Genomic DNA, 19,926 nt, shown 5'->3' on the forward strand with positions numbered 1-19,926 from the left:
CTCCTGCCCACGCACTCCCCGGCCCTGCCCGGTCCCTGCTCCACTCGCTCCCCGGCCAGGGAAATGGCGGGGTGCGCTTCACCCGCTGGGGGTCCGTTAGCGCGATTCCCGGGAGAGGTCGCTGCCGAACCGGAAGTTCCCCGTGGGACTCGAAAGGAGCGGGCACCGGGGCAACGTACTTCCGCTCCCTGCCGCCGGTCCGTTGCGCGCCCGGGTCCGCCCCTCACTTCCGGTCAGTGCTCCTGGTGGGGCTCTAGGGGCGCTGCGGGCCGGGGGAACGAGGCGGGAGGAGCCCGGAGTCCCCCAAGCCCCAGCCAAGGCAGTCATATCCGGGCGCTGCACCCAGACCCTGCCGCTGCAGCCCGGCCCCGCCAGGGGGTGACTCGCGGCGCCTCTGGATGTGCTGCCTCCCTGCCCGGTCCCGGGGCTGGGGCGGGGCCGGCCTGGGACACCCAGTGCCCGAGTGCCCCAGGGTTCGCACCCGCCCCCCGGCCCCAGCGTGTCATGGACCCGGGTCTGCCCCGAGCACCGCGGAGTCCCCGACCCCCGAGTCTGCAGCAGAACCGCGTGTCTGGCGTGACGCTGCGGGCCCAGGACATGCCGCCTTCAGAGGGTGCGGGGAGTCGGGGTCCCGCGTTGGCAGCCTCGGTAGGGCTGGCTGAGCCCCTCCACAAAGCTTCTCCTTCGCGGGGTCCCAGGCCGGGGAGTCCGTCACCCCGCAGCGCCAACGGGGGAACCAGCCGAGAGCCCCTCACGGGCGGGGGGGATGGGGGCTTTACGCGTAGGAAGCTGCTTCGCCGCGTTGCCCGGTTTGCTTTTCTTCTCCAGAGCTCGCAGCTGCTCTGTAAGGACAGGAAATAGCTTGTTTCATTATAAATCTACAAATATGTGATCAAAATCCTCCTTATTTAGAATAATATGGACACTGACCCTTGCCATGAACATGAAGACACTGGGTTTGGTGGTTCACGCTTCCTTCCTCCAGGCCGGTGCAACCACTAGGCAAAGTAGGCAGCCGCCTAGGGCGCCAAGTGGTTGGGGGCGGCCAAAAGTGCGCTCTGGGGAGCGGTGGAGCGGAGGTGAGCTGGGGCCGGGGGGCGCGGGGAGGGCCACCTGCAGCAAGTACCTGGGGGGAGGGGGCAGCGCACAGGGGAACCGCTCCCCTCCCCAGCTCATCTCTGCTCCACCTCCTCTCCTGAGCAACGCCCTGCTTGGCTTCTCTTCCTCCCAGGCTTGCCCGCCAAACAGCTGATTGGTGCCTCAGACCTGGGAGGCGGGAGAAGTGGCAGCAGGGGCATGATCGCGGAGGAGGCGGAGCAGAGGTGAGCTGGGGCGGGGAGCTGCAGCGTGGGGGGCGCCTCAGGGCGGAGGGGAGCTGCCACAGGGCTTGGGGGGGGGGGGCGGGCACAAGGTGGAAGTTTCACTTAGGGTGCAAAACATCCTTGCACTGGGCATGCCTGCCTCCAGTAATAAAACTTTCAGGAAAGCTCCAAATTATTAACCAATTGTTTATAAAATACATTTTATATTGAACTTGTTTTCAAGCAATAACCAAATCTCTCTGATCTTTATCCATTTCAAACAGTAATTATACCAGTTTTCCCTAGTTTCCAATGTGGGGCTTCAAATAGATCTTTGCATTTAAAAGCTCATCTAACAATTGTGTAACTGTATCAAGTGTCAGAGTAGCAGCCGTGTTAGTCTGTATTCACAAAAGAAAAAGGAGTACTTGTACCACCTTAGAGACTAACCAATTTATTTGAGCATAAGCTTTCGTGAGCTACAGCTCACTTCATCGGATGCATAAAAGTGGAAAATGCAGTGAGGATGTTTTTATACACACAGACCATAAAAAAATGGGTGTTTATCACTTCAAAAGGTTTTCTCTCCCCCCCACCCCACTCTCCTGCTGGTAATAGCTTATCTAAAGTGATCACTCTCCTTACAATGTGTATGATAATCAAGGTGGGCCATTTCCAGCACACATCCAGGGTTTAACAAGAACGTCTGAGGAACGGGGGGGGGGAGGGGGAGGGTAACAAGGGGAAAAAGGTTACCTTGCATAATGACTTAGCCACTCCCATTATGTGAGCCCAGGGCGCAAAGAGAGCTGGGGGAGGGTGTCTGTGTCTGTAACACTACCCTGTCCTCTCTCACAGATGGAGTCCAAGAGGGATAGGAAGGAGAGGACGAGCGCCCCAGTACTCAAGAATAATGAGGTGCATCCTAGCTGGGCCCAGGGCTCTGCGGGGTTAAGACCAGTGGAAGGGACAAGAGTCTCCTGTGCAGAGTGACGATTTTGAGTGCAGGTGCACTGGGGTGCTTCTAATTGTAGCTCCCAGAACATCATGGGAAGGGGGTTCAGGGTAGAGCCCTAGGGTGTGGGAGATGCAAGAAGCAGAGCCTCACCATCATGGCAGAGTGTAACGATAACTTTTGTTTTTCCTTCTTGCGTTGTGTTTGGCACCAAGGGAAAAGAAGTGTGTAAGTGTGTGTGTGTGTATGTTGAAGGGTGAGGGGGGCGGGGACAGAGTCTGTCCTGGTGGAGAGATGGAAAGCGAGTGAGAGCGCAAGCACTGTTAATGCCAGGCAAGACCTGTTCAGCTGGGAGTGGAGCAGCTGTCTCTGTCTGTGAGAGGAGTGCTTGGTTTGGGAACTGCTCATCTCTCTTGGTGGGAGTGGTGTGTCCAAGCCCAGCAGGAGGTTGGATCCAGGAGGGTGACTCCAGGTGCTGATTTACTTTAATTTCTCCTATTCCCCCTCTCTCTCTGTCTTGTCTTCTGTGTTGGACAACGCACCTTCTCTCTGTCTTTGTCGTGCCTCCTACTGCAGGCCATGGGCAGGAGAAGTGCACATTGATCCCCACAAGCTTGGTCTCGAGAGCCTGCACCATCTGGCGGGAGGGAAGAGAATCATAGCAGGTCCTGGAGGCGACAATGGGGGAGGTGGGGTGACTGGTCACGCAGCCCGTTGGCTCTGTCTCTTTTCATCGCGTGGGGCTGCTCTAGAGCATATGGGAGACGGAGGGAGGCCGAGCTCTCGCGCACCAGTAGAGCTGTGGGCAGGGCTGCCTCGCTCATCGGTTATTTCCTGCGCTTGCCGATGAGTCGCCCAGGAGCCCCAGGCAGAGGAGAAGCTGGAAGAAGTGGAGCTGAGCAGGCTGGACATCCCGGTAAGCAGAGATGAACAGTCCTGAGCTTTCTGCCTTTCCCAGCACTGGGTGTGAGTCAGCGGTGACGGCACTGTCTTCCTCAGCTCTTCCCAGGTTAGTTTTCTTCCGGGGCCGTGAGCTGCGCATGGTATTAAGGGCAGGGGAAGAGACAATTGTCTCCTGTGCAGAGTGACTCCTTTGGGTGCAGGTGCAGAGGGGGGATTTCTAATTGTATCTGTGATGGCATAATGGGAGGAGGGTTGAAGCCAGAGCCCTGGGGTGCGGGAGGAGCGAGAAGTAGAGCCTCGCCACCATTGCTTTTTCTTTCCCTCTTGTGTTGTGTTTAATACCAAGGGGAAAGAAGTCATGAGGACGGAGTCCAGCCCCGAGGTGAGAAGGAAAGTGAGCGAGAGCAGTGACAGCGTGAATCCTGTTGATGCCAGGCAAGACCTGTCCAGCTGGGAGCGAAGCAGCTGTCGCTGTCAGTGAGGTAAGTGTCTGGTTTGGGGAGTGCTCTGGTCACAGCCCCCCTGGCTCCAAGCAGGGACTTCCCGTTAGCTGGGTGTGGGTTTCCTGACTAGCTGTGTCTTCAAGGGAGATGATGTTGCCATTTGCGGGGGCTGATCATCTCTCTGGCCAGGAGTAGGGTGTGCTCCCCAGGAGAAGGTTGGATCCCTGAGGGTGACTTCCTGTTCTGAGTTTCTTTCCTTCCTCCTAGGTTTCTCTCTCTCTCTCTCTGTCTTCTCCACTGTGTTAGCCAATTCACACTCAAACTCTCTCTCCTTTCATGAACACCTATCATGTTCAGTTGCTTGCATCCTCTTCCTCTTCTCCCCCTCTCCCAGTCTCCTCTGGGCTAGGCTGGGTCTATCTGCCTATGGGCATGGTCTCTGCCCTACTGGGAAGGATGCGTACTGCCTGCCAGGCTACGGGGGTTGCTCCTCCCACTCCCTATTTTCTTAGAGAGTTTGGGGAGACTTCATTGGTGTAACTGGGTCACAGCGTGAGTGGCCAGTCATGCCTTTTGGGCTCTGGAGTCTGAGACGGAGAGGGGTGGCTCGCTCTCTTTGGGCGACTTTGGGCACAGGAGAAGTGGGGCTGGGATTAGAGATGCCAAGAACCCCCCTAATCACTCTCTAGTTCCATTACTACATCACCCAAAAGCCTTGTTCAGGGTCCACGCCCAGTACTGCGTTTCTGATTAACCTTTGGTGGGCCCGGTACCAACATATTTGTGGGCGCCCCATGGGGGCAATGGAGCATGGCGCTGGGGGGGGGGGTCAGTCCTCAGAGCGATGGGTCAGTTAGGGGCAATATGGCGTGGCAGGGTCAGCCCTGCTCCACCCAGAACGAGGGCACTATTTACGAACCAGCAGTTGCCAGATGCACAATGGCCCACCCAGCCCTGTGCTGCCAGCGTGCCCCTTCCCCTCGGGGGTGGGCCCATGCTGTGCCACACGGCCCCGCTGCCCAACACTTGAACATCCCCCCTCCAATTCCCTATGGCCAAAGCCCCCCCAGACCCGCTATGCCCAGCGTGCCCCCCCAGACCCTGCCAAATATGCACAGTGCCCAGCACAACACCACAACTGTCCAGCACCCCCAACACACCCCCCCAACACTTCCTAGTGCCACAACACACACATGTTCCCTGCCCCCTCACAACCCAGCATCCCCCGGCTCCAGGCCCTCTAGTGACTCACTCCCGCAAGCCCTGCCTCCTGGCACCAATCACTGGCAATGCTGGAAGGTGACTGTGTCATCTGGGCTGAACCGCCAGAGCTGGACCTGGGGCGGGGAATCGCTCTGGCCCATCGGAAGTGGTGCAATCAGCCAGTCCAGGGCCTGCCCCGCTGGGTTCCATAAGGACTCATTTGCCTGGAGGGGCCCAGCCAAGCCCCTCCCCCCGCACTGCCCTCCCCCAACCAGCCGAGACTGGCCAGGCTTCTGCATCAGTCCCAGGCAGCTCAGCTCCGGGGAGACAGGTGGGGCCCGACAGGCTTGCAGCTGAAGGTGCACTGGGGTCCTGCCAGGGGACAGAAAGAAGCTGGCAGGGGGGCCACGGGGTGGAGAGGAGCCCTTGGCCAGCCACGGAGGAGGCTGAGAGGAATAAATGGTGGGCAGGGGTGGGGACCAGTGGGGTCTTGGGGTGCAGTGCATGTGGAGCAGGCCAGGGCCCCTTCTGAGCATGGCCCCGGCTCCACGGAGCCACTGGTGGTATAGTTAACCTGGCACTGCCCATGCTTCGAAGGGGCCGTGGCCCAGCCCCATCCACTTGCCAATTGCCCTCAAGTCCCCCTGCCCGCTGGCTCATCTCCCCTCCCCCTGTCCACTGCTCGCTCCTCTCAGCTGGCCAGGGCTCCTCTCCTCCCCCTTCCCCCCTACCCCCCTGCCACTGCTGGCTCTCTCTGCCGCGGGTGGTGGCAGCTCTACGGAGAAGGTTCTTTTATTGAGCAATAGCTCTCTTAGCTCAGGGCATGGGGCTCCCACTGGTGTCTCTAGACTTCGTCCTCTGCCCCGTCTCTCCGAACTCCCCAAGTCTTGTGGAAACGAGCCTGCTCCTCTAGCAGGTGGCTGACAAAGGAGGCTCCGGCCCGGTGAGGCTCTGGCGTTGTGCAGAGCACTGTGCAGCAGGGAATTAACACTAGGGCCGTAGTTCTTCCTTCCCAGAAACAGGACGTACGTGTGGAAAATGGGGCAGCTCCCCCAGCCCCCCCAGTGCAGCGCAAGGTCAGTGCTGCTCCCTGTTGACAAACAGGAACTCCTACCCCTGCATGGGCTGGGATGGATACTTGGCTGGCCTGGGCCCCTAGAGGTGTGAGAGCAAAAGGAAGGTTTGTTTGTGGATTTTCCCCTTCGAGGAACCGAAGGAGCTTTTTCTCTGAGAGCTGCATGGGAGGAAGTGAAGGCTCAGCTCTGAGCTGGAGGCTGGCAGCGATATTCTTCTCAGGGCTGGTGGGGGGAAGCTCCCTGCAGTGAGGCTTAGAGGATCTCTGCTAAAACCTGGCCTGGAAGGTATTAGTGTTGTGATATTTGTTCAGTGCTGATTGATTGGCTGTAGGAGCTCTGCTGGAAAGAGTGCCACCCTGTCATAAAAATAAAGGGAAGGATAAACCCCTTTAAAATCCCTCCTGGCCAGAGGAAAAATCCTCTCACCTGTAAAGGGTTAAGAAGCTAAAGGTAACCTTGCTGGCATCTGACCAAAATGACCAATGAGGAGACAAGATACTTTCAAAAGCTGGGAGGAGGGAGAGAAACAAAGGGTCTGTGTCTGTCTGTGTGATGCTTTTGCTGGGGATAGAACAGGAATGGAGTCTTAGAACTTTTAGTAAGGAATCTAACTAGGTATGTGTTAGATTATGATTTCTTTAAATGGCTGAGAAAAGAACTGTGCTGAATAGAATGACTATTCCTGACTGTGTCTCTTTTTTGTAACTTAAGGTTTTGCCTAGAGGGATTCTCTATGTTTTGAATCTAATTACCCTGTAAGGTATTCACCATCCTGGTATTACAGAGGTGATTCTTTTCTTTTTCCTTCTGTTAAAAGTCTTCTTGCAAGAAAACTGAATGCTTTTTCATTGTTCTCAGATCCAAGGGTTTGGTTCTGTGGTCACGTATGCAAATTGGTGAGGATTTTTACCAAACCTTCCCCAGGAAGTGGGGTGCAAGGGTTGGGAGGATTTCGGGGGGAAAGACGTGTCCAAACTACATTTCCCAGTAAACCCAGTTAGAGTTTGGTGGTGGCAGTGGAAATCCAGGCTCAAAGGATAAAATTAATTTGTACCTAGGGGAAATTTTAACCTAAGCTGGTGAAAGTAAGCTTAGGAGGTTTTCATGCAGGTCCCCACACCTGTACCCTAGAGTTCAGAGGGGGGGAGGAACCATGACACACCCCCAGCTCTCTGTTCTGCTGACTTTGCAGGTGGACGCTGCCTTCTGGGTCCTAGTGCCTGTCGGGCTCCCCGTCTGTGTGCTGGGAGGAGCCATCATGTTCTCTGTACAGCAGTGAGTGCGTGTGCTGGGGCAGGGCAGGGCGGGGTGGGGAGAGCGGGGGGAAATAAGCCGTAGGGAAGGAAGGGGGTGGGATGAGGAGGGCTGGGGCGATGGGGAAGAGAAGGGGATGGAGGAAGCGGAGGAAGGGGGAAGCGGGAGCCCGGCATGCAGCATCCCCGTGGCAGCAGCTGAGGCTCCCCATTAAGCAGGCCCATCGAACCCTCACCCTGACAAGCCCCCACCTCCCCTGCACCTGGACCACCCCGATAAGCCCCCCGGACACACACCCCACAGAGCCCCAGCCTGCTGCACTTGGACCCGCACTCCAACGAGCCCTACCTCCCCTGCACCCGGACCTGTCCTGCGCTGAGCTCCCCAAACCTACACACCTCCTGCTGAGCCCCAACCACCTTCACTTGGAGCCCTCTGCAGAGTCCCACTGCGCTTGCACCTGGAGGCCCCCAACAAGCCCCTGTGCATCCAGATCCCGCAGTGAGCCACCTCACCCCGACTGCTCCACACAGAACCCTCTTACCCCACCCGGATCCCCTCACACTGAGCCCCTTCACACTTGGATCCTGCCGGGCTGAGCCTGTCTGCCCGCACCTGGCGCAGGGGCAGTGGCCAAGAGTGTTTCTGCGGCAGGTTTATCCCTTACACTGTGTCAGGGTCGGGTGCAGCCTCACGGCCGAGTCCCTATCCCGGGAGGGGAGGGGGAAGGCTGCAGGGTGATCTCCCACCTCCACGCAGCCAGTGGCCTCTGCTCCCCACTGCCAGGCCGGAGCTTCCACATTCATTTATTGACAAATAACATTCGCAGAATTTTAAAATAGTGCACAGAATTTTTAATTTTTTGGTGCTGAATTTCCTCAGGAATATGGGGTGCTGGGCAGTTGTGGGGGGGCTGTGAGAGGGGCACTGGGCAATGGGGAGTGTTGGGCACAGGGATTTGTGAGCCAGATCTCTGGGTGAGGGGGCACTGGGCATGAGAGTTGCTGGGCATAATAGGGTGGGGAGCAATGGGCAGGGGGGTGGTATGGCAGAGCACGCTGGCAGCACAGGGCTGGGTGGGCCAGTATGTGTCTGGTGGCTGCGGGTTTGCAAACAGAGCCCCTGTGTGGGGCTGTGCAGACCAGAGCTGTGTCTCCCTCCCCGCACCTCCCTGTGCCTTACGCCTTGCTGGCCCCTGGCTCTGGTGATCAACCCCCCCTTGTGCCATACCCCATTACCCCATGGGGACCCACATATATGTTTGGTGCCAGGCTCACAGAAGGTTAATCGGGCCCTGTCCACACCTCCTTGTGCTTGGCACTGCACGGACACCCAGAGGGCCGGTAGGATGCACGAGGAGATAGATGAGTGTGTGAGGCAGATGGGTGAAGCGCTATATGTTGCATACAGTGGGGGCGGATGGGGGGCTTTAGGGTTGGATGGACAGCGGGACAGGTGGAGAGCTGCAGGGGCGGGTGGTGATGTCACGGGCCAGAGGTGTGATGGGTTCAGCTCATGGGTGCTGGCCCTGTCATCTCCTGCCCCCATCTGCCCTGGACTCTGCCCAGTCTCTTGCAGGCAGCAATCAGCAGAGTCAGGCCCTGTAGTGTTACACTGGTGCCTCCATCCCGTGCGTACACCTGTGCACAGGGTGCTGCTGGAGAGCTCAGGCCTGGACAAGCCAGCGGGCTCACGGCTGCTGAGCCAGCTCCTCCAAGGGCTGCCCCAGATCTCCCCCTCCTTGGGCAGCAAGACCCTGGCTGTAGGGGCTCCTTGTCCCTCCTTGCACCCAAAGCAGCCTGCTCGGCAGAGAGATTGAGGTTACCTGCTCCGCCCAGCCTCTTGCTGGAGCTGCTGCAGCCCCAAATTGCTGGTATCCCAGCCTGGCTGGAGTTGGTGTGATGTCCTCGCGGAGTCAGTTCTTTCTCCCTGATAGATTTTGATTTTCCCCTCTGCAGTTAGTTGATCTTTCTCTGCTTCCCCAGAACCCCTCCCCAGATTCTGCACTGCTTCACCTAAAAGCTGCTTCCCCTTTGGGTCTCTGTGTTATGGGGTCTCTGCTGTCATCGGGGACACTGCTCTGGCTATGGGCAGGTGCTCAGCAAGGTGAGGGTTGTAACTCAGAGCTTTCACCATCAGAAATTTAAATAAAATTAGCCTTTGCCTCATTCCTTAAAGTGCAGAGTAACACACAGGCACACGCCTGCTCCCCAGGGATATGTGTGGGTCGGTGTCAGGGTGCAGGACCCCCTGGTGCCCAGGTGAGGCATTGCATGGTGAATATCGCTCCTGTTGGGGCACTGACCCCTGCTGGCCAGGTAGGATAGTGCCCTATGTGTATCTCCCCCCCCAGCACTGTGATAGTGACCCCTGCTGGCCAGTCACTGGAGTGCCCTGTAGGTGCCTTCTTGTTGGAGCAGTGACTCCTGGTGGCCAGGTGCGGCAATGCCTGGCATGTATCCCCCTCTCATTGCTGCAGCGACCTCTGATGGTCACTGAGGGCAACTGCCTATGTGACCCCACCACTACCATTGTGACCAGCCTGCAGAGTAAAGGTGCGGCCGAATTACCGCTGTCGCGGAAAGACGAGGGCCACCCTGATGGCACACGGAATGCCCCCTTTGACAGTGCTGCCGCAGCACCTGCTTGGAACGCTGGTGCCTGGAGCCTGCCCTCCTGGGCTGGAACTGAGGGGGAGTCGGGGGCAGCAAAGCAATGGCTCTTCCCCAGGGGCTGCCTGCAGGGGTTGGTCCCTACCCACTTCCGGAGTCATCAGCCCTGTAGGAGCAGGCAACCGGTGGGAGTTCCAACCTTCCCAGGTGCGGTGGGGCTCAGGATTCAGGCTTCTGCCCTGGGATGGGGGGCGGGGGGGCTCAGGCAAGATCCATGGAACGTTGGCTGGGGGGGGGGGGAGAAGTCTGTAACTCATGCAGTTATCGATATATGTGTGACCTCAAATATTACCAAACCCCCTCCCCCCCCAAACCCAACCAACCATCTCCCCAGCAGACTCTCCATCTGGAAAGCATTCATCCCTCACACTGATGAAAAGACTCACAGTAGAAAGACGATCAGCTTTTAAAACAATCCTCCTGCAAGACAAAGAAACTCACATCTTTGGACTCAGAAAACACTCCCAAGAAACGTTAATAACATGTTCTCATGAAGAAATCAAAGGGACGGGAGATGGGGTCTGAGGCACCGGAAGGGGCTGCGGCAGCCCTCTCCCGGCTGCCCTCCCCACTGGACCTGGGGCGACGGTCCGGTTCCGACACGGGGGAGCCGGAGCGGAGTGGGGGGTGGCTGTGGACAGAAGGCCGGGCCTGGCCTTTGGGGGCGGGGGAAGGGGTGTGCTCCATGTGTAATTCTGGGGGGTGGGGCTGAAGGGACACCCCAGGGGTGTGTGATGAGGGAGGAACTGGGGGAGGGGAGACTGGCAGTGAGGAGGCTGTGGTGTGTGGGGGGTCACAGAATTGTCTGGTGGGCTTTGGGGAGGACTCGATAGCTAGCGGGGCGCAGAGTGCCACAGCCAGTTTCTAGTTCTGGGGGGTCAAGGTCTGGGATCCAGTGGCTCCTGTGAGGTGCCCCAGGGCTATAGTGACTGACAGGGGGCTGGACAGCAGCACCACGGTCCTTGAGGAGGGGCTGGGAATGAGGACACTGAAGGCTATGATGGAGGAGGGGAGCCCGGACAGCACCATGGCCATTGCAAGGGAGGTTTGGGGGGGGTGGGGGCATTGGAGAGTCTGAGGGGGTTGTTGCTTAGGGAGGTGCTGTGGGTGTGCGGTTGGCAAGAGGGACCCCCCACCTTCCACAGCCATTGCTGGGGAGCTTGTGGGGAGACCACAGGGAGCAGGTTTGTGCTGAGGTGATTGGAGCCAGAAGGGGCTGGGGCTGTAGGGATTGGAGCAAGGCAGGTGGGGGCAGTGTGGCGGGGAGGGCACTGAAGCCATTGGGGGAGGAGGGACCTGGAAGGAGCTGGGTCCGTAGGGAGGGGGGTAAAGGGGTGCAGAGGTTGTAGCAAGTGTGGGCCAGGGGTTCCTTTGGTTAGTAGTGGGGACTGGGGGTGTGTGTGAGACTTGCGCCATCCCCACTGAGAAGCTGACAGGAGGGGACATATAGGAGAGGTAGGGAGGCAGAAGCATCTGCCCCAGGGGAGGTAGCAGAGAGTTTGGTTGGGGTGGGGGAGCAGCCTGGAGGTGAGGTTGGCTCTGGTGCAAACTAGTATGTTGGGAGGAAGAGAATGCACGTTTAAACACTGATTTAAATTACACATGTGCCACTTTATCCTGCAGCCAACCCTAGGGGCCTCATTGACAAGAAAAGGATTTACAAGTAGGAAAGTGAGATTGAAACGACAAAGGTTAGCAGGGGGATGCTGAGCGTAAGACCTGAAATGTATCCGTGTGGTTCCCAGGATCAAATCTCAAGAAATGCTCTTACAGTCGACAACCAAAGCGCACCCAGCTGAAGCTCTGGGCATCCCTTCGCAAGCTGTTCTAAAAAATACTTCAACAGAAACTCTAGACTGGAGCCTGCCCCCTGATCAGAGCAGGAGCCCCAACGCACCTCTGCTCATTGACCCCCCCCCCCCCCGAGCCCTTGCAGGACAATTTAACTGTCACAGCACCAGCCGCGTTGAGTTTGCTGTGGCCATAAGTTCAACTAAAGCAAAAATGTGTTTGGGAATCATGGGACTGGATGATAACGGCCTAGTGGCATTAAAATCCCTGGCTGGTTTAATGCCTTTGACACCTCTCAAAAGAAGCTGCTCACAGGGTAAGAGGCTCCTGTGACACTTGAAAACATGCAGCAGTTCTACTGCTGGAAGGGCAGGGGCAGAGGAGAGGCCCAGCAACCTGCCCCAGGATTTGGCATTTCCTCAGGATTATGGGACCTTCACTGAACACTGTTAGATGCATTAATTGATTTTATTGGGGGAGGGGGGGACTGTTAGATGGTCATTTACAATTTTTCTCTTTATAGACTTAAGCAACCAAATAAAATATTGTAAACTGCAGAATTCTGTAGCTCTGGTCCCTGTTGCTGCTGCCCCATTCTGTAGCCCTTGGTCCCATTTTACTCCTTTCTTGCTGTCTCCATTGGATTGGTCTGTAGGATGAGCTCATGGGCAATATGGAGCCAACTGGGCTTGCCTGAAGAACAAGTGGAGCTCTACAAGGTATCTGCAACCCTAGCTCCTCTCCCAGGGACTACAGCTGGCCTGGACAGCCCATTAACTGCATTGGAGGCTTGCTCCTCCTGCATATTTCCTCTCCAGGTAGCTTTTCTTGCTAGCAGGGTACCAATGTCATGCAATGAGTGACATCTGGTCTGTGCTGCCTCTGCCGTCATCATTCTGCCGCAATGCTGTTAGTGCAATATTATAACTGCTCAAGCTGTGGCCACTGTGAAATTGCTATGACTGCATGGGCAGTCAGAGCAAAAGTCCATTGGAGGACTGCTCATCTAGGCACTTCTTCAATTCAGGGAATTATGGATCTAAATCCCCATGACTGCTCTGAAAGTCTCAGCCTCCGTATTGCCACCACGTGATTTTATCATGGGTCTCCTGGTATTTGGGGTTTCCAAGAGCCCAGCTCCTGGCGTCCAATGGCTAGATGAGAACTTTGGCTTTCATTTAAGAAAAATAAAGTTAAGTTTCTAGCCCTAGTGGATGCAGAGAATTGAAAATGTGATCTCATTCCACCCGAAAGGCTCAGGAATCAAACAGCAAAGAGTGCCCCTTACATGAAGGGGGACCCTGGGGAAGAGCAGACCCCCAGCCCAGCATTAAAATACAAGACCATATCTATAGAAGGCTCAGTGGGGTGAGGTGAATCAACTTTCTGGTCTAGACAGGTTCTCATAACATGCTCAGTAGTTTTCCTGCCTTTTGACAGGTTTCAGAGTAACAGCCGTGTTAATCGGTCTTTGCAAAAAGAAAAGGAGTATTTGTGGCACCTTAGAGACTAACCAATTTATTTGAGCATGAGCTTTCATGAGCTACAGCTCACTTCATCAGATGCATACCGTGGTAACTGCAGAAGACATTATATACACACAGAGACTATGAAACAATACCCTCTCCCACCCCACTGTCCTGCTGGTAATAGCTTATCTAAAGTGATCATCAAGTTGGGCCATTTCCAGCACATATCCAGGTTTTCTCACCCTCCCTCCCCCCCCCCCAAACTCACTCTCCTGCTGGTAATAGCCCATCCAAAGTGACCAATGTCTTCACAATGTGTATGATAATCAAGGTGGGTCATTTCCAGCACAAATCCAGGTTCTCTCACTCCCTCACCCCCCTCCAAAAACTACACACACAAACTCACTCTCCGGCTGGTAATAGCTTATCAAAAGTGACCACTCTCCCTACAATGTGCATGATAATCAAGGTGGGCCATTTCCAGCACAAATCCAGGTTTTCTCACCCCCCCCCACCCCATACACACACAAACTCACTCTCCTGCTGGTAATAGCTTATCTAAAGTGATCATTAAGTAGGGCCATTTCCAGCACAAATCCAGGTTTTCTCACCCTCTGCCCCCCCCCCCCCAAACTCACTCTCCTGCTGGTAATAGCCCATCCAAAGTGACCACTCTCTTCACAATGTGTATGATAATAAGAAACAGATTGATAGAGCCAGAAGAGTTCCCAGAAGTCATCTACTACAGGACAGGCCTAACAAAGAAAATAACAGAACGCCACTAGCCGTCACCTTCAGCCCCCAGCTAAAACCCCTCCAATGCATTATTAAGGATCTACAACCTATCCTGAAGGATGACCCAACACTCTCACAAATCTTGGGAGACAGGCCAGTCCTTGCCTACAGACAGCCCCGCAACCTGAAGCAAATACTCACCAACAACCACATACCACACAACAGAACCACTAGCCCAGGAACCTGTCCTTGCAAAAAAGCCCGTTGCCAACTGTGCCCACATATCTATTCAGGGGACACCATCACAGGGCCTAATAACATCAGCCACACTATCAGAGGCTCGTTCACCTGCACATCCACCAAAGAGATATATGCCATCATGTGCCAGCAATGCCCCTCTGCCATTTACATTGGTCAAACTGGACAGTCTCTACGTAAAAGAATAAATGGACACAAATCAGATGTCAAGAATTATAACATTCATAAACCAGTCGGAGAACACTTCAATCTCTCTGGTCACGCAATCACCGACATGAAGGTCACTATCTTACAACAAAAAAACTTCGAATCCAGACTCCAGTGAGAAACTGCTGAATTGGAATTCATTTGCAAATTGGATACTATTAATTTAGGCTTAAATAGAGACTGGGAGTGGCTAAGTCATTATGCAAGGTAGCCTATTTCCCCTTGCTTTTTCCTACCCCCCCCCCCCCAGACGTTCTGGTTAAACTTGGATTTAAACTTGGAGAGTGGTCAGTTTGGATGAGCTATTGCCAGCAGGAGAGTGAGTTTATGTGTGTGTGTGTGTTCCCCCCCCGGGGGGGGGGGGTGAGAAAGCCTGGATATGTACTGGAAATGACCCACCTTGATTACCATGCACATTGTAGGGAGAGTGATCACTTTGGATGAGCTATTACCAGCAGGAGAGTGAGTTTGTGTTTGTATGGGGGTGGGGGAGTGAGAAAACCTGGATTTATGCTGGAAATGGCCCACCTTGATTATCATGCACATTGTAGGGAGAGTGGTCACTTTTGATAAGCTATTACCAGCAGGAGATTGAGTTTGTGTGTGTAGTTTTTGGAGGGGGGTGAGGGGGTGAGAGAACCTGGATTTGTGCAGGAAATGGCCCACCTTGATTATCATACACATTGTGAAGAGAGTGGTCACTTTGGATGGGCTATTACCAGTAGGAGAGTGAGTTTGTGGGGGCGGGAGGGTGAGAAAACCTGGATTTGTGCTGGAAATGGCCCAACTTGATGATCACTTTAGATAAGCTATTACCAGCAGGACAGTGGGGTGGGAGGGGGTATTGTTTCATGGTCTCTGTGTGTAGATAATGTCTTCTGCAGTTTCCACGGTATGCATCCGATGAAGTGAGCTGTAGCTCACGAAAGCTCATGCTCAAATAAATTGGTTAGTCTCTAAGGTGCCACAAGTACTCCTTTTCTTTTTCCTGCCTTTTGTCTCTTCTCACACAGCCCAGTTCTCTTCACCCTAAGCCCCATTTCTGCTGGGTGGAGTGATCGTGATCCTTGCTCTTCTCCCCTCATTCCCTCCACCGTTCCCCAATGTCTCCCCTCACTCCCCAGCGTGTTTCTAGGGCCTATCAGATCAAACCCCAGGAGTTTGGCTTTGACACCCAAACAAACCCAGGACTTTGGCATCCAAAATCTGGAGGCCTCTTTGTGATGGGGTGTACCTGGCCCCTTGTGGCCTCCTTCTGGTGGCCTTGCAGTCCTACTCCCTGCCCCAGGAAGGAGCAGCAGAGGGGGCTCCTTTGGGCTTGCCTAGAGAAGCCTCATGGAAGCAGCCAGTCAGAGCCCAGCAGCCTCCTATAAAAAGGAGCTGCAGGACCTCAGCTGCTCAGTTCCTTGCTGGGGGTGGAGGAGCAAAGAAGAGTGCTCAGCTCTGGCCAAAAGCTGCACTCTTTGATAGGCTGCACGAGCTAAACTGGGGAGTGAGAGGAGCTGAAACCGTTACGAGGTAGAGGTGGGGAGAGGCCCAGGGAATGTAGCAGGAATTAATTAAAGGAAGCAGTAGGCGCTTGCTGTTGACAAGATCCCTGGGCTGGAATCTGGAGCTGTGAGTGGGCCTGGGTTCCCCCAGTGATGAAATGGCCTGAGCCCTGGGCAGGGGACAAGACTCCTCTAGAAACCTGAGCAAAGGGCTGTATTTAAAGGGCCCTGAGATGGGGCTGAAGACCCTGGTGAGGGCAGGCAGGCAGGCAGACAGCTCGCTGAGCTCTTTGCTACCCGGGAAGGGGTTCATGTTTGACTTTGAGACCTGGCTGGAGGTGTGAGTCACTGCAGACATGCCTTGTGAGGTCAGCAACATACAGGGGGCACCAGGAGTGGGGGAAAGATTGCAGTACCACAGCCAACTACTAGCAGGCACTCAAGAGACAAATACCACTCTGTTCCACTGTGGATAAGTGCTGAAATAATCATTGGGCCAGAGAACATGAAGGACTCTGTAGTCCAGTGGTCAGGGCATCCACCTGGGAGGAGACCCTGGGTCTAGTCTGCCTGCTCCAATCACTCTTTCATTATTTATCCACAGGAGAACAGCTTCCACAGGAGAAACGGAGGGAGCCTCAGATCAGAATATCCCAGTGGTTAGAGCACCTCCTGAGACATGGGAGACTTCTGTTCAAATCCTCTCTTTCCCTCTGGCAGACAGGACAGAACAGAATCTGTGTCTCCCAGGTCCCAGCTGAGTGCTCTGAGCACAGAGCTAAACAGTGTGAAGTGGGGACCACACCATCCTGCAGAGTTGTTGCAATTTTGTTACTTCGCTTCTGTTCATAGTTCTGGTCATAGTAAAGAGTTTATCTAGACACTGAGCTACTCATCACTAATGCTACATCGACACTAGAAGATACTCTAAGCTCCTCCCATCAGCTTAATTGCCCCACTCGCCATGAGAGGCGTAGCTCTGTCAGCGGGAGAAGCTCTCCTGCCGACATAGCACTCTCCTCAATAGCGCTTCGATCGGGATCACTTACGTCGCTCAGGGGGGTGGATTATTCACCCCCCTGAGCGCCGTAAGTTATACCAAAGTCAGTTCTAGTGTAGACAAGGTCTAAGATACCAGAGCAACTGCTGCTGCTATTTCAACAGGAAGAGAAGGAGGAGGTTGCAGGATGGTGAAGGAGAGAAAATCAACACTGCAGGAGCAGGAGAAGGTAAAGACCAGGAGAATCCAGAAGCCAAGTCACCAGAGAGGCACAGGGAACCTCTCTGCAACCGCCCCAAAACTCTCATTTGAAGAGGGGTGTGGACTGTGGAATATGTAGCTTTCTCCCAAAAAACATAAAGAAATAGCTTTGAGCTCTGATGCCTATGTAAGGTCAGTTCTTTGATGGGGTTAGTGAGGGGTTCGATGCCATTTAACTAATCCACTTTCAAGTCACACCTTCTACTAATCAAAATTCATTTTGCTGAGTGTCCCCCTGTTGGCAAGCCCTGAATTCTCCGCGCTGACCTTCCCTTCAAGGCCCTGGTACTTTGTGTTACTTGATCACTTTTTATAGTGGGGGAGCTGAAAGCCGGCTAGCTGGACCCCCGTGTGTCCACAAGCAGTGTGAAAAAGCACAATTCCCGCTCACACTACTCAGGGGCAGCACAGCTCCGGGGTTCTCAAGGATCACACAATAATGCTAGCTTCAGAGGCGTGCGCACGGGGTGGGAAGGTTAAACTGGTTGGAAGGAAGTTAAACTGGAAGGGGAAGGAAGTTAAACTGGCCACTAGGAAATTTAGACTAGAAATTAGATGAAGGCTTTTAACCATCAGAGGAGTGAAGTTCTGGAATAGCCTTCCAAGGGAAGCAGTGGGGGTAAAAGATCTGTCTGGCTTTAAGATTAAACTCGATAAGTTTATGGAGGAGATGGTATGATGGGATAACATAGTTTTGGTAATTAAATATTCATGGTAAATAGGCCCAATGGCCTGTGATGGGCTATTAGATGGGGTGAGATCCGAGTTACTCAGGAAAGAATTTTCTGTAGTATCTGGCTGCTGAATCTTGCCCATATGCTCAGGGTTTAGCTGATCGCCATATTTGGGGTCGGGAAGGAATTTTCCTCCAGGGCAGATTGGAAGAGGCCCTGGAGGTTTTTCGCCTTCCTCTGTAGCATGGGGTACGGGTCACTTGCTGGAGGATTCTCTGCTCCTTGAAGTCTTTAAACTACGATTTGAGGACTTCAATAGCACAGATATAGGTGTGAGGGTTTTTTTTGCAGGAGTGAAATTCTGTGGCCTGCGTTGTGCAGGAGGTCAGACTAGATGATCATAATGGTCCCTTCTGACCTAAATAGCTATGAATCTATGAAATGAGCTTGGCTTGAGTCAAGTTCTTGTCCTGATTAAGTGAGGACTGTGGGCTTTTAATGCTCAAATAAATTGGTTAGTCTCTAAGGTGCCACAAGGACTCCTTTTCTTTTTGGGTTTTTAAGGGGACCCTGCTCCAGATTCGTGCCTTCCTGTCATCCTGGAGCAGCCAGGGAAGCAAATCCTCATGGAGGGCCCTGCCCACATCCCTGTGCTCCAGGCTCCCTTGCAGGGAGAGAAAATTAAGGGTCTAACTCTAGCTCCTATGCTCTAGCATCTCCTGCAGAAGGGCTAAGGGGAAGGAGAGTCCTGGCCCGGGGCGGGGACTGGGAGCTGACAGAAAAATGCTGATGGAGTTCCCTCTCCCTCTCCCTTCCATTAGAACTCAGCCGAATTCCCCAGGATGTGTCACATGTGGCAAATCTGGCTCTGTTCATCTGTGACCCATCGAAGGACATCAGCCAGCAGGCCAGGGAGGGGGTTTACTGGCTCTACCAGCTGCTGCTGCGCCAGAGGGGTAAGGAACTCAGCTGGGAAATGGCACCAGCTAGAAGAGTGAGACTGGGACCCCAGCCAATTCCTCTCAGACTGACCCCACCTGGGGGATGAGTCTCTCTCTATCTCTTTCGGTGTTCTACACCACACCCTGCAATTGTGTTGGGCCAGGCACGCAGCGAGGACTCTGCCCACTGTGCAGCCACCAATGGGATTAGAAGGACACAAACACTGCAACCAGAATGACAAATGTGTGTGTCTCTCTTTCCTGGGCCTGACCATCCATGAGGCCGAAGACCTATGGGTCTGGGACTGGCACCAGGACAGCAGGCTCCTGGGCTACAAGAACACAGCCAGGGTGGGGGAGGTAAGGACGCTCTGCCAGGGCAGAGTGGGGGTGGCTGCCTCCTGGAGCCACTAGACGGAGATGCCGTTCTAGTCCAGAATTTGGAGCCTGGTTCTGGGCAATCTGCTGAAGCTCCACATATAGATGGTTTTACGTCTTCAGGAAGTTCTTTTCAGAGGAGCAGAGAGGATTCTTCCTCCGCACAGCAGTGCTGGCCATCCACGACCCCCTGCTGCATGTCAGCCAGGCGGGGCAGCTCCTCACATACTCCCTCCTAGGGAAAGGCCAGCAGCTGATGGGGGACAAGGTAAGCAGCTGCATTTCTCTCAGGAGATTGAGGCAGGGCCCAAGCCTCATTCTCATCCTATGGCCGTTCGTTGTCCTGGGAGCAAGGAGTCTGGTGGGGAATGAGGGTGAGAGGAGGTGCTCCATGAAAGGGAGATGAATTCACCTCCATGAGCAGGAGGGAGCCAGCTTGTCCCTGGAGCAGCTCCAACCCAGCTCTTTAGCAAGGTTAATTAATGACAAGCATTGCCTCATCACGGACTTATGTTCTTAGGACATGGTGTTATCGCTCTTGGGAAGAGCAGCAGAGTCCCCTAAGTGCCCTCTGCGAGCCTCTCCTGTCACCTGAGCCACCACCCAGAGTTGCTCCCATCACTGGCAGCCTGGGATGTCAGGGACTGACGGGTCATGGTGACAGACCAGGCAGTTGTGAGGCACATGGGCGGGGGAAGCTTGTCCTGCTGCTGGCAGGGTTGGACCCGCTTTAGAGAGAACGGGAGGATTCAATCAGCAGGGGCTGCTGATCTGCCCCATTCCCCAGGGCTGCCATGCTGTGGCTTCAGCATGAATGGCCGGGATGACTTGGGGACAGGTCTCAACCTCCCCCCATCCCACTTCACTGCTGCCAGAATCCCTTCTCCCTCCTGCTAGAGCTGCCTCCCTGCCCTG

At 54.7% G+C, this 19,926-nt stretch overlaps 1 long non-coding RNA gene across 7 annotated transcripts; it reads left to right on the plus strand.

Annotated features, from left to right (window-relative positions):
- Positions 1 to 185: 185 nt before the first annotated feature.
- Positions 186 to 17,138, plus strand: LOC144277148 (uncharacterized). 7 transcript variants are annotated; one of them, XR_013348404.1, is made up of 7 exons: positions 186 to 648; positions 913 to 1,079; positions 1,232 to 1,322; positions 2,160 to 3,265; positions 3,506 to 3,641; positions 7,074 to 7,156; positions 11,431 to 12,149. It is a non-coding gene; the product is annotated as an uncharacterized LOC144277148 (long non-coding RNA). The 7 variants fall into 7 exon arrangements; XR_013348402.1 differs by having other exon boundaries at positions 186 to 1,079; XR_013348405.1 differs by lacking the exon at positions 913 to 1,079.
- The last annotated feature ends 2,788 nt before the right edge of the window (positions 17,139 to 19,926 follow it).

Source organism: Eretmochelys imbricata, chromosome 19 (assembly GCF_965152235.1).
Source record: "Eretmochelys imbricata isolate rEreImb1 chromosome 19, rEreImb1.hap1, whole genome shotgun sequence".
In the NCBI taxonomy this organism is placed as follows: Eukaryota; Metazoa; Chordata; order Testudines; family Cheloniidae; genus Eretmochelys; species Eretmochelys imbricata.